Consider the following 11,470-nt stretch of genomic DNA (forward strand, 5'->3'; position numbering starts at 1 on the left):
GCGTAACCAAGTACAAGATATTTAATTCAACTCTTTGGTAATACACTGCCAATGCAAATTAAATATTAGTGACTAACCAGTAATTTAATGAGGATCCAGAACGTAATGGAAACGCCAAGGACTGAAATCAGCCGACTGAAAGATCTGTTATCAAAACCAGTCTGTAGTTGAGAAACCTTGTGAAATTCGAACTCAGCACTGCAAGCTAATGAAACAGTATGAAAGTACTTCATTTCTTATGGTTGTCCACTGAATTCGACGATGACCATCTTCGAATGAATACAACTTCTGGACAAATACAGGCACGGACAAACTCCAAATAAAAGAGTACTGTAGAGAAATTTAAACGGAGTTGTCAAATGAATGGGTTTTTGTTTTTACTACGAAAGGGAAAAACCGATAAGGATTTCGAAATAATATGTACAAGTTCGGTTTTTAAAACAACTGCTCATGTTTAAAGACAAAAACCAAATGTTACTTGCATTTCTTTAACAAACTAAAATGCAGAAAAATGTAAGGTTGAGCCCGACTTCATCTTATACAGTGAATTAGGTAACCCCCAGAGATAAATTTCACCTGCTCAGGGTGTCGATCGAACCCAAGTGCGTTCCAATTTCCCTTTCTCTTTATCCAATTTTTTAGAAGAGTAAATATCCGAAATGTTAATGACATTTCCTCCCTTCCCTCATTTTCTGAACGTCACACTTATACCAAATTGTTTAATTTTCCCCCAGTCTTTGGACTGTATTTTTCGTAACTTGCTTCAAATTTACAGATTCTGGATTTATAGATTTTTTTCAATAACTTAAAATATGAAGCAAATTTAATGCCCGTTTGTAAAATACGTGTATTTCTTTCTGCCACTGTAATTTTCTTTTCTACCATATTACTAATGGAGTGATTTAGGAGACTGCATTTAATTCTTGTATAAATATATTTTACATTTTCTCGTCTGTTTTTCTATGGTAAATGCCTAAACTTAAATCGCAAACAAAACAGTTTTGAGTTAATATATTTAAGAGAATTAAACTGCTGACAGAATATGCGGCGGAGAATTCGTCACCATCGCCAAAAGAATATCTTGAAAGAGTCCAGATAAAGGAAGCATAAATATCAAATTTAAAATATTAAGAAATATGCAAATCCTTAACTATACAACTGACGCGATAGAAGTTAAAATGAAATGACAAACATTTCAGAAAAACTTAACGCATTACGAAGTTACGCTTTAAGTGTTTTAAAGACACTAGAAAATAGTTTTCTGTCAAAGAAAAGTTTGCCAGGTCATGTAAACAGCATTGGAGAATGAAGAGATTTTAAAAGGCATTTGAGGTAGCGGTTTACCGAGTTCCAAATAGAATTATCTAGCATTGTTAATGCAGCGATTGTCACGAAATGTCAACTAAATCAAGAATTAGGATCTTGTCGATATCCCATTCCAGGACAAGAGATTAATAAGTGATCGTGTAGTGAAACGTGATTGCTTCAGTGCTTGTAGTTAAAAAAAAAAGACTAAGAATAAAGACCCATACCCTCTTCAGAGACAACTCACTTGACTAGACGGACGAAATTACTCTCAAACAGGAGAGTTGAACTGATCAGTGTTAGAGACATGCTGTATAAAAGCCCCAAATTAATATTTTCAATTTCGTGAGATCATCAGGCACTGGATGATTGCACGCAATAAAGTTAATCCACTAAAGGTAACCAAGAACCACAAGGACTCGAAGTTATAACAGGAGGTACTTGCTTAAGGTGCCGGTCAGTGGGATAGAAGCTGAAACCCCGAGGGCATGAGGGATTTTATTAGGTTCCAAGAAATTTCTGGACTCTAGTACAATATATCTCATTCACTCTTAGGTCCTGTCAAAATTTCGTTGTCATTACTTTATAAGTTTTCAAAAGTTACAATGAAAACTAAAAGAATCTCATCCCCACTGCACAAAAAAAAAAAAAAAAAATGAAAGTCTCAGAAATACCCTTTCGTGAGATAGCTGTTGCAATATTTAGAATTGCAGGAAGTCAAAATTATTGACTAGGAATTTTTAAAAAATCATGCAGAACGAAGCAGGAAACGCTAATTTTGGTATTTATAAAAATAAGCAATATTTCAATCGCCTTTAGGAAAATAAACACTTCAAAACATAGAATTGTAACGAGCAATTTTTATAAATTAAATACGACCCAAGAAGATAGTAAAACTACAAAATTGAAATCAGGTCGCAAACGACTTAGCAGGGAATGTTTCGCCCAACTAAAAATGTTGAAATTACTCAATTTTGTGAGATGATCAGGCACTGAATAATTGCTCACAACAAAGTTAACTCCACTAAAGGTACCCAAGAACCACAAGAAGTGGTACTAGAGAGGACGGCAGATACTCAGCAAGGTACAAGAATACCTCCTGCAGGGTATATAGTTGCCATCATCTAAATTTGACTGTTTTGGACAAAGTAATTGCAAAAGACACTTGCTCAAGGTGCCAATCAGTGGGATAGAAGCTGAAACTCAAGACACGCAGGATTTTATTAAGTCCCAAGAAATTCTCGGACTAGTAGAATATCCCCCTATTCACTCTTAGGTGTTGCCAAAAACGTCGTTGTCATTAACATAAAGACAAGCGTTAAAAAGGTAGAATGAAAAAAAACTCCCACAAAAAAGCTTTTTCAGAAATACCCTTTCGTGAGATAGCTGTTGCAATAGTTAATTCCATTTCTTTATTAAGGAAGCGTTCATTAAGCGTTCTAAAATATTTCTAGACAATTGCAGCAAGGCAAAATTATTGAATTGAAATTAATAAAAAAAATCATGCAGAACGAAGCATGAAACGCCAATAATTTTGACATTTATAAAGATTAAGCAATATTTTTATCGCCTTCAGGAAAAAAAAAAAGACTTCAAAACTTAGAATTGTAACGAGCAATGTTTATAAATCAAATACGACCCAAGAAGATAGTAAAACTACAAAATTGAAATCAGGTCGCAAACGACTTAGCCGGGAATGTTTCGCCCAACTAAAAACGTTGAAATTGCTCAATTTTGTGAGATGATCAGGCACTGAATAATTGCTCGCAACAAAGATAACTCCACTAAAGGTAACCAAGAACCGCAAGGAGTGGTACTAGAGAGGACGGCAGATACTCAGCGAGGTACAAGAATACCTCCTGAAGGGTTTATAGTTGCCATCTTCTAAATTTGACTGTTTTGGACAAAGTAATTGCAAAAGACACTTGCTCAAGGTTCCAATCAGTGGGATAGAAGCTGAAACCCAAGACACGCAGGATTTTATTAGGTCCCAAGAAATTCCCGGACTAGTAGAATATCCCATATTCACTTATGGTGCTGCCAAAACGTCGTTATTAACTTACACAGAAGCATTAAAAAGGTAAAATGAAAAAAAAAAAAAAAAAAAAAAAAACTCCTGCCAGAAAGCTTTTTTTCAGAAATACCCTTTCGTGAGATAGCTGTTGCACTATTTAGAATTGCAATCTCTGATTCCATTACATTGGAAATTTTAGAGCGTTTAATGAAAGCTTCGTTAATAGACAATTGCAGAAAGTCAAAATTATTGACTAGGAATAAGTTTAAAAGAAAATAAAAATAGTCATGCAGAATGAAGGACGAGACGCCGATTTTGGTATTTATAAAAAAATATCCAATACTTTCATCGCCTTCAGGAAAATAAACTCTTCAAAACTGAACTGTAACGAACAATATTTGTAAATGGAATAATACGACCTAAGGTAGGTTAAAAAAAAAATATAAACAAAAAATAACACTGCAAAATTGAAACCAGGTGGCAAACGACTTTGCAGGAAGTTTTTTGTTCCACTAAAAACATTTAAATTGCTCAACTATAGGTTTGCACAATATCGGATGACGATGAAAGCAAAAATCATCATTTAGGCATCAAACTTCATGAAATTACAAAAATTCTACAGACCAGTTCAATTTCGCATACAAAGTTCGAGATAGATTCATCTATTCCGCTTTCCTCGCTTGACCATGAGAATTAGTTAAATTTGAATAAAACTCAAATATAACCGATGCAATAACAGTCTTTGGGTTCGCATGGAATCAACAGGAAGTCAAATTAGATCCAGGATAGGTTTCGTGTTTTCTTCCCTCTTCGATAATTTTCCAACAGAAAAGAAAATCAGTCGTTCAATTTGACCGCTGAAAATAATATTTAAGAGCATAAACAGCAGAAATTCCATAATTTAGACATTACTTCTATTTTTATATCTAAATTCATAGCTTTCAATAACATCGTGTCAATGTTTCGAGTTTCCATTAAATTTTCGATTTCGCTCTATTGTTAATCGTGTTAAAACCTAACTCAAAAACACGTCGTGACAACTACAATATAAATATTTAAGTATCCATCAACCAAATCAATCAGCACTTGACAAAGTAGTAAACTTCTGCCGAGGTAAATCCTATCTGGTTATGATGCACGAGAGAAGCCATTTCGTTTATACAACACTTCGCTTATACCGGTTTCAGTCACTGAACCACAGCTACATATTGAAGCCTTGCAATGACGCTGACCTGAGCACTTTTCATTCCAGAACTTTATTGGATAGGCTAAGTCAGCGCTTGACAAGGGGCCGCATAGTGATACGAGTAAAGATAAACGCAACGTTCTCAATGTTACACTCGCACATTCGGCCGTTTACTAAATGTTACTCAAGGATTTGTTAAATCTGAGACAACGGTAGAAGGCTCCAAGTTGCCCTACAATAGAATTGAACGTGAAACATGGTTTCGAAGAGAACTTAACATCTATATCCGTGTCTATAAATCTAACAATAGCGACTCATTTGATTGGAATATTAATTTCCAAAGAATTATGAACTACATAGTCTATATTGCCGGCAGGAAGCTAATGAAGCTGGAGCACCCACTTCCCTCCGACAAAGTGTATGACGAAAAATATATACCTTCATAAAAGCAGCCAGAGTCAAAGCAGTGTCCCATGGTTATCAATTTTTCACGCTGAAAATAAAAGTTTGAGATTTAGTTTACGAAAGCCGGTTCTTTAAGTTATCACGCGAAAGAAAATTAAATTTAAAGCACATTTTACAGAAGCATGATTTATTTCCAACCCCGAAACTGGTCTTTGGCTTCATTCCTAGCAATCAGTAATGAAACGATGCTGAATAAAAAATCTAACCCTTTTCCTGTTCGAAGCATTCCATAATTTTGCCCAAAACGTTTGTTTTCAGAGTTCCAGTTAGCTTTTGTTTCATACGTTCAAAGTAATTCTTTCCCGTTTCAGTCATTTGACTTCAGCCACGCTGGAGCACCGCTTTTAGTCAAACAAATCGATCTAAGGACTTTGTAAGCCTGGTGCTTATTCTAGGTCTCTTTTGCGAACCTCTAAGTTACAGGGACGTAAGCACACTAATATCGGTTGTCAAGGTGGTGGGTGACAGATGCACATAAATGACAGGCTTTCAGTTTCCGTCTACCAAATCCACTCAAGAATGTTTAGCCCGAGGCTATTGTAGATATTTGCCCAAGGTGCCACGTGATTAGGAATCAAACTTCTTACCACCCAGCCACGTAATATAAAGCTTTCCTTTAAGTCTCAGGTTACTTTGGTGAGTGAAATAAAATCCAGAATTTGTATGATACACGACCACCAGGAAATGTAGTGTGTATGGCATGTGATACATAGAGTAGGCAAAGCGTTAACATAAGTGTGTTAGACACTGGAATGCAAAGAAAAATATTAACAGGTGGTCGATTCCACTATCTTTGACAGGAACAAAAAGAAACAGCTGGAAAAATGACGAGAAATCTGAAGAGAATTCAATATTACGAATTCAAGCAGCCATAGATTTTACTGTAATCATCCCTTAACGCAGAGGAACGTCGAAATTTACCTCGTGATTCAAAGAATATACCAGAGTGGATTTATTTTGATTTTCGCTAGACCTACTGGAAATCTATCATCATTAAATTAAAATATGCTGTTAGTGACAAGTGGTTGGCACTGGAACAGTTTCAATTCCATCCGGATAATTTAGATAAATTACAATGAAGCTAGACCTTGTAACAAGTGGTTGGTACTGGCGCAGTTTCAAATCCATCAGGATAATTTAGTTGAATTACAATGAAATTAAGTTAAAATTTTTAAAAAACTTTACACTAGATGAAATCGTGTCAGTTGTTTAGGCAAACTACAAAACGTTCCAGCCAATAACAATCCCATTTTTTCAGAAAATTTGAAAGAACTTTATCCAGTGTTTATTTATTTAAGGGATATTCATCCAGGTACTACTAGCGAACAGTGGTCCCGGTGCGTGCACGCGCTAGATAGTCGTAAGGAGTCGATCCTACAACGACTTTTTAACCTTAACCTTAGTTTGTTTATAAAAATAATTTACTTAGTTTAAAGACTGATTTACTTTGCGTTTTATTTACTTTGTTCGAAAAATATTAGTTAATTTTCTTTGATATGTATTCAGCCTTGAAATACAAACATACGCGCAAGTCGTTGAAGGATCGACTACTTACGACTAGCTAGCGCGGATGCGCGGGGGCGCGCACAGGGCCCACTGTTCACTAGTAGTACCAGTTATCCATTTCTAATCGGCCAAACCACACTGCAGATTCTCTTTCGTTAGAGCTGTGATAGTGAATTATGTATTCGAAGCTTCTTTAAATAGGTGAAACATCCCTGGTAGTTGAATCGAGTCCCTTATTGGTTTGAAACAACCAAATTAATCTGTCCAAAAAGATCTTTAGAAATAAGCTGTCATAAATAATTGTAAATGAGACCAAGAATTACCTAAAAAGAATCAGAGACAAAATGCAATAAAGTCTAATAAGGTACTGCTTAGTTTCGGCTTTGAGCAAACGCAAAAGCTAACTCAGCACCGACAACAAGGTTGTCGTTAGGAGTATTTAAGAGGACTAAAGTTTCCAATGGATCACTTCTGGATTTAAAAACCAGGGAGAATTGAAGGATCTTCCAGAGGCTTCAGAGTTTATACACGGGTTAACCTAGATAAAGGAATATTAAGTCCTTCCAGTCCTTTTGGAGGGAGACATATGGGACCATTTCGTTTGCTATTTAAGACTAGTGTATGAATTGAAAGGGAGGTAGCTACTATTTTTTTTTTATTACGTCCTTTATTAAATAATTAGTAAATTAGTTATCAGCTCCGGCTGATACCTGGTGCCCGTGTTTAGACAATTATTTTGTGTCTTCATAGGCGAAGACATGGCTGTATGGTTAAGAAATACGCCTGGGGCTCGACCTCACTTCGCACCATCTATCATTTCCTTTGGGTGACCATGTAGAGTTAATGGCAACAATGCTCGACGGCAAAACAGTGACTGAATGAATAAACTTTTGAATGAGAAAAAAGTTGTGATACATACTTTTAATTACTACTTCTGAAAGTAGTGAAACTGCTTCTGTACGGTTGTATTTGTCTGAGAGCAGCGCCAGGATACGAAACCAACGGATGGAATGCAGGGCAATTTTAGTGACAGTCAATGGCATATAAAATTTTTGTTGGGTTATCAGGCAGTCTTTAAGTGTGCTAACCGCCGAAAATATTTTTTAGCAAGATAAAATGTTAAAATACGCACTCGACAACTGAGTTTATAGTTCAAGGGCTCATGTTTTGTTAGTTTCAAATTTAGCGATATCGACTTGTGATAAAAGTCTCTCGGGTATGTCATATTTAGTTACGCTTTAAACAAGACACTGAAAGGAATTTTACCCCCCCCCCCAAAAAAAAACCTTCCAAACAGGAAGTATTCAATCCAGATAGGACGTAAGCAATGAATTTAAGAGTTTTACAGCAGAAGCAAAGGTTAACTGGTTTTCTATTCGATCACTTATGCAAGATAGTAAGCAGGAAAATGAATAAAAAGCTTGCATGACTGTACTAGAAGATTTCGTTTAGTAAACTAGAGCACCTTTTCAACAGATTTAGCAAGTCATCGACGAGTTAAATTAACGGTCTGCTCAATGGTTCCGCAGCGGGTGGAAGAAGTTGAAGAGAACAATGTAATTCCCCTTCAAAGAATAAAGTTTAAAAAAAAAATCCAAGTCAATGTCGGTCCAGTTTACACAGCATTTTCGCTATATATGATAAATAATAATAAAAAAATGATATGTAGAGGTGAACAAATGTGATGGAATATTAAGGTGATAGATTGATATATATCTATCTGAAGCGACTACATATTGGTGTAGAGAATTGACAGTTATCAGAACTGTTAACAATGCTAGGGGACAAGAGTTTTCACGTTTCGCATGTTCAGAGGTAGCTCCACTCGTTTGCAATGAAGGAATAGTCGTTTGCTAATAAATTGCAATACCGCAGATGTCGGAGAAAAAAAAACAGCTCATCATTGAGTTGCGGCACTATCGTGCCATCTTCGGTTGTGTAGATGAAGGGCTCTTCCATTGTGACGACTTTTACTTCGTCTCAGGATCGTACCCGTAGATCCAACTCTCGTCATCGGTGATGATCGTCGACATGATGGATGGGTCATCAGCGGCTGACGAAGATCTTCACAGGCTTCGACGCAATGTTCCTTCTGTTCAGTGGTCAGCAGACGGGGTATAAACTTGGCAAACACACGCCGCATGTTGGGATTGCCTGCACGAACCCATACGACAGACCAACAACATTCATTTGGAAAGAAATACGAGTCTGTTGTAAGCTCAGGTTTCCCATTTCTAGCAGGTGCAGAAGTTGAAAAAAAATATATCCAGATGCTGCATAATGCGAACATCAAAGCGATGCTTGTAGTCAACTGGTTAAAAGGCAAGCAATTCTTTCATTTAAAAAACACAAAATTCCATGCTCGTTGTTGCTAATCTTCCGTCGTGAGCGCCATCCAATTTTTGTTGCAGAATTGGTGATTGTAAGTTTCTAAAGCATTTTTAAAAATGTTAAACCTTGTTGGAACATTCTAATTTGTGTGTTTGTCGGTGTATTCAGGCACCGTTTTATAATTCATTTTCACCAAGGCAAAGCTTTCTGAAATAAACAAATAATCATTATTTTGTGTCATATTTCTTGCTCTTTTTACGTTCCAAGTTCAAATCCCACCATAGTTAATTTTGATTTTTATCCTTACGGAGTCTATAAAATAAAGTAGCAGTCAATTACTGATTCCAATGTAATTGCCTGTACTTTCTTTGAAAATTCTGGCATTGTGTCTATGGTGGAAATAATAATTTTTTCATTGTGTTTCCAACTTCTTACGTTCTAAGTGCAAATCTCACCGAGATCAACATAGCCTTTTATATCTTTATTGCCGCTTATCGTTCGATAAACATTGTCTTTCATTGTTCGATAAACATTGTCTTTCATTGTTCGATAAACATTGTCTTTCATCGTTCGATAAACATTGTCTTTCATCGTTCGATAAATACTAGGGGGCGATTTAATCGACCAACCCTCTTTACCTTGTGCCCGTGTTTAGACAATTATTTTATGTCTTCATAGGCGAAGACATGGCTGTCTGGTTAAGAAATACGCCTGGGGCTCGACCTCACTTCGCACCATCTATCATTTCCTTTGGGTGACCAATAATTTAAGAGTGAAATATGGTTAACGGAAACCACGACGAAACCTATCGTTAATACACTCACTCACATACTCGTCATAATAAACAAGGGAGAACTCAATATAAGAGTTTACAATCTAATATTTTTATCAAAAAGTTGTATTATCATTTGATCATTTCATATATTGTTTTGTCTTTTATTTTTGAACAGAACGTCTATTTAAAAGGAGATCAACAAAAATTTCTAATGTTTTATGCCTTGCAATAATATAAACGTTTCTGCTGCTGAGGTCGATAAAATGAGTAACAAGCGAGTAGTGGGGTCGATTCACTTTCCTTGGCCCCATTCCCAAAATTGCTGATCTTGTGCTAAAATTTGAAACTAATAATCTTTTCTACTAGAGGTACAAGGCCTGAAATTTGGGGGAGGGGGCCAGACGATTAGATCAACTCAGTATGCAACTGGTACTTAATTTATCGACCCCGAAAGGATAAAAGGTAAAGTCGACCTCGGCTAAAGGATAATAGGTAAAGTCGACGTCGGCGGATTTTGAACTCAGAACATAAAGACAGATGAAATACCTATTTCTTTACTACCCACAAGGGGCTAAACACAGACAGGATAAACAAGGACAGACAAAGGGATTAAGTCGATTATATCGACCTCAGAGCGTGACTGGTACTTATTTAATCGACCCAGAAAGGATGAAAGGTAAAGTGGACCTCGGCGGAGTTTGAACACAGAACGTAGCGGCAGACGAAATACTGCAAAGTATTTCGCCCGGCGTGCTAACCTTTTTGCCAACTCACCGCCATTTGAAACTAATAATATAAACGTTCTCAAGACGGCGTACTGGCAGAATTGCTTGCAACACCGGACAAAATGCTTAGCGACATTTCGTCCGACCTTACGTTCTGAAATCAAATTCTGCCGTGGTCGACTTTGAGTTTTATCCTTTTGGAGTCGATAAAATAAGTACAGTCGAGCACTGAGATTCTTGTAATCGACTTACCACTCCACCGAAATTGTTGGCCTTGGACCAAAAACGCAAAAAAGCACTGAGTTTATATATACACTAGCAGTATCGCCCGGCGTTGCTCAGGTTTGTAAGGGAAATAACTATAAAGCATTTTTAGAGAGTTATAGCCAAAAAACAGCAAAAAAATGGGAAAAAATGATGGTAAATTTTTTTTTGATAGTTAAAAAAGGTGGAGTTGCGTCCCCTACACAGTTTGTGGTTTGTGTTCCTGATTCTCGACCCCATGTCGAATTTATCGATTTTTTTCAGAACTGGGGGAACTTTTCAAAATTTTCGCTGCGTTAGTTTTGAATTATGACATTGGGCTATGTGTGTGTCAAGTTTCATCTGAATCGGTTGAAAGCCGTGGTCAGGGTGAGGGTACAAGCAAACAGACACACAGAAACACGCACAGACAAACTGCCGTTTATATAGAGAGAGATATACGTGTGTGTGTGTGTATGTATTCTTTCATTCTTTTATTAATTTATTTGTTTCAGTCATTTCACTGCGGCCATGCTGGAGCACCGGTTTTAGTCGACCAAATGGACCCCAGGAATTATTTGCAAGTCTAGTACTTATTCTATCAGTCAATTTTGCCGAAACGCTAGTTTACGAGGACATAAGCACACCAACATCGTGTGCTTATAAGCACACACATAAGCACACACAAACATACACACAGACACAGATACACACACACACACACACACATATATATATATATATACACGACGGGCTTCTTTCAGTTTCTGTCTGCCAAATCCACTCACAAAGCTTTGGTCGGCCCGAGGCTATAGTAGAAGACATTTGCCGAAGATGCCACGCAGTGGGACTGAACCCACAACAATGAGGTTGGTAAGCAAGCTATTTACCACACATGCCTGCGCCTATGTATATATATA

General features: G+C 36.8%; 1 long non-coding RNA gene across 1 annotated transcript; it reads right to left on the bottom strand.

Annotated features, from left to right (window-relative positions):
• Positions 1-3,441: 3,441 nt before the first annotated feature.
• LOC115221103 lies at positions 3,442-8,868 on the bottom strand. Its single transcript, XR_003882604.2, has 3 exons — positions 7,396-8,868; positions 4,944-4,998; positions 3,442-4,176 (listed from the first exon to the last, which is right to left on the bottom strand). It is a non-coding gene; the product is annotated as an uncharacterized LOC115221103 (long non-coding RNA).
• Between the last annotated feature and the right edge of the window lie 2,602 nt (positions 8,869-11,470).

The sequence above is a fragment of the Octopus sinensis genome, linkage group LG17 (genome assembly GCF_006345805.1).
Source record: "Octopus sinensis linkage group LG17, ASM634580v1, whole genome shotgun sequence".
Taxonomy (NCBI): Eukaryota; Metazoa; Mollusca; class Cephalopoda; order Octopoda; family Octopodidae; genus Octopus; species Octopus sinensis.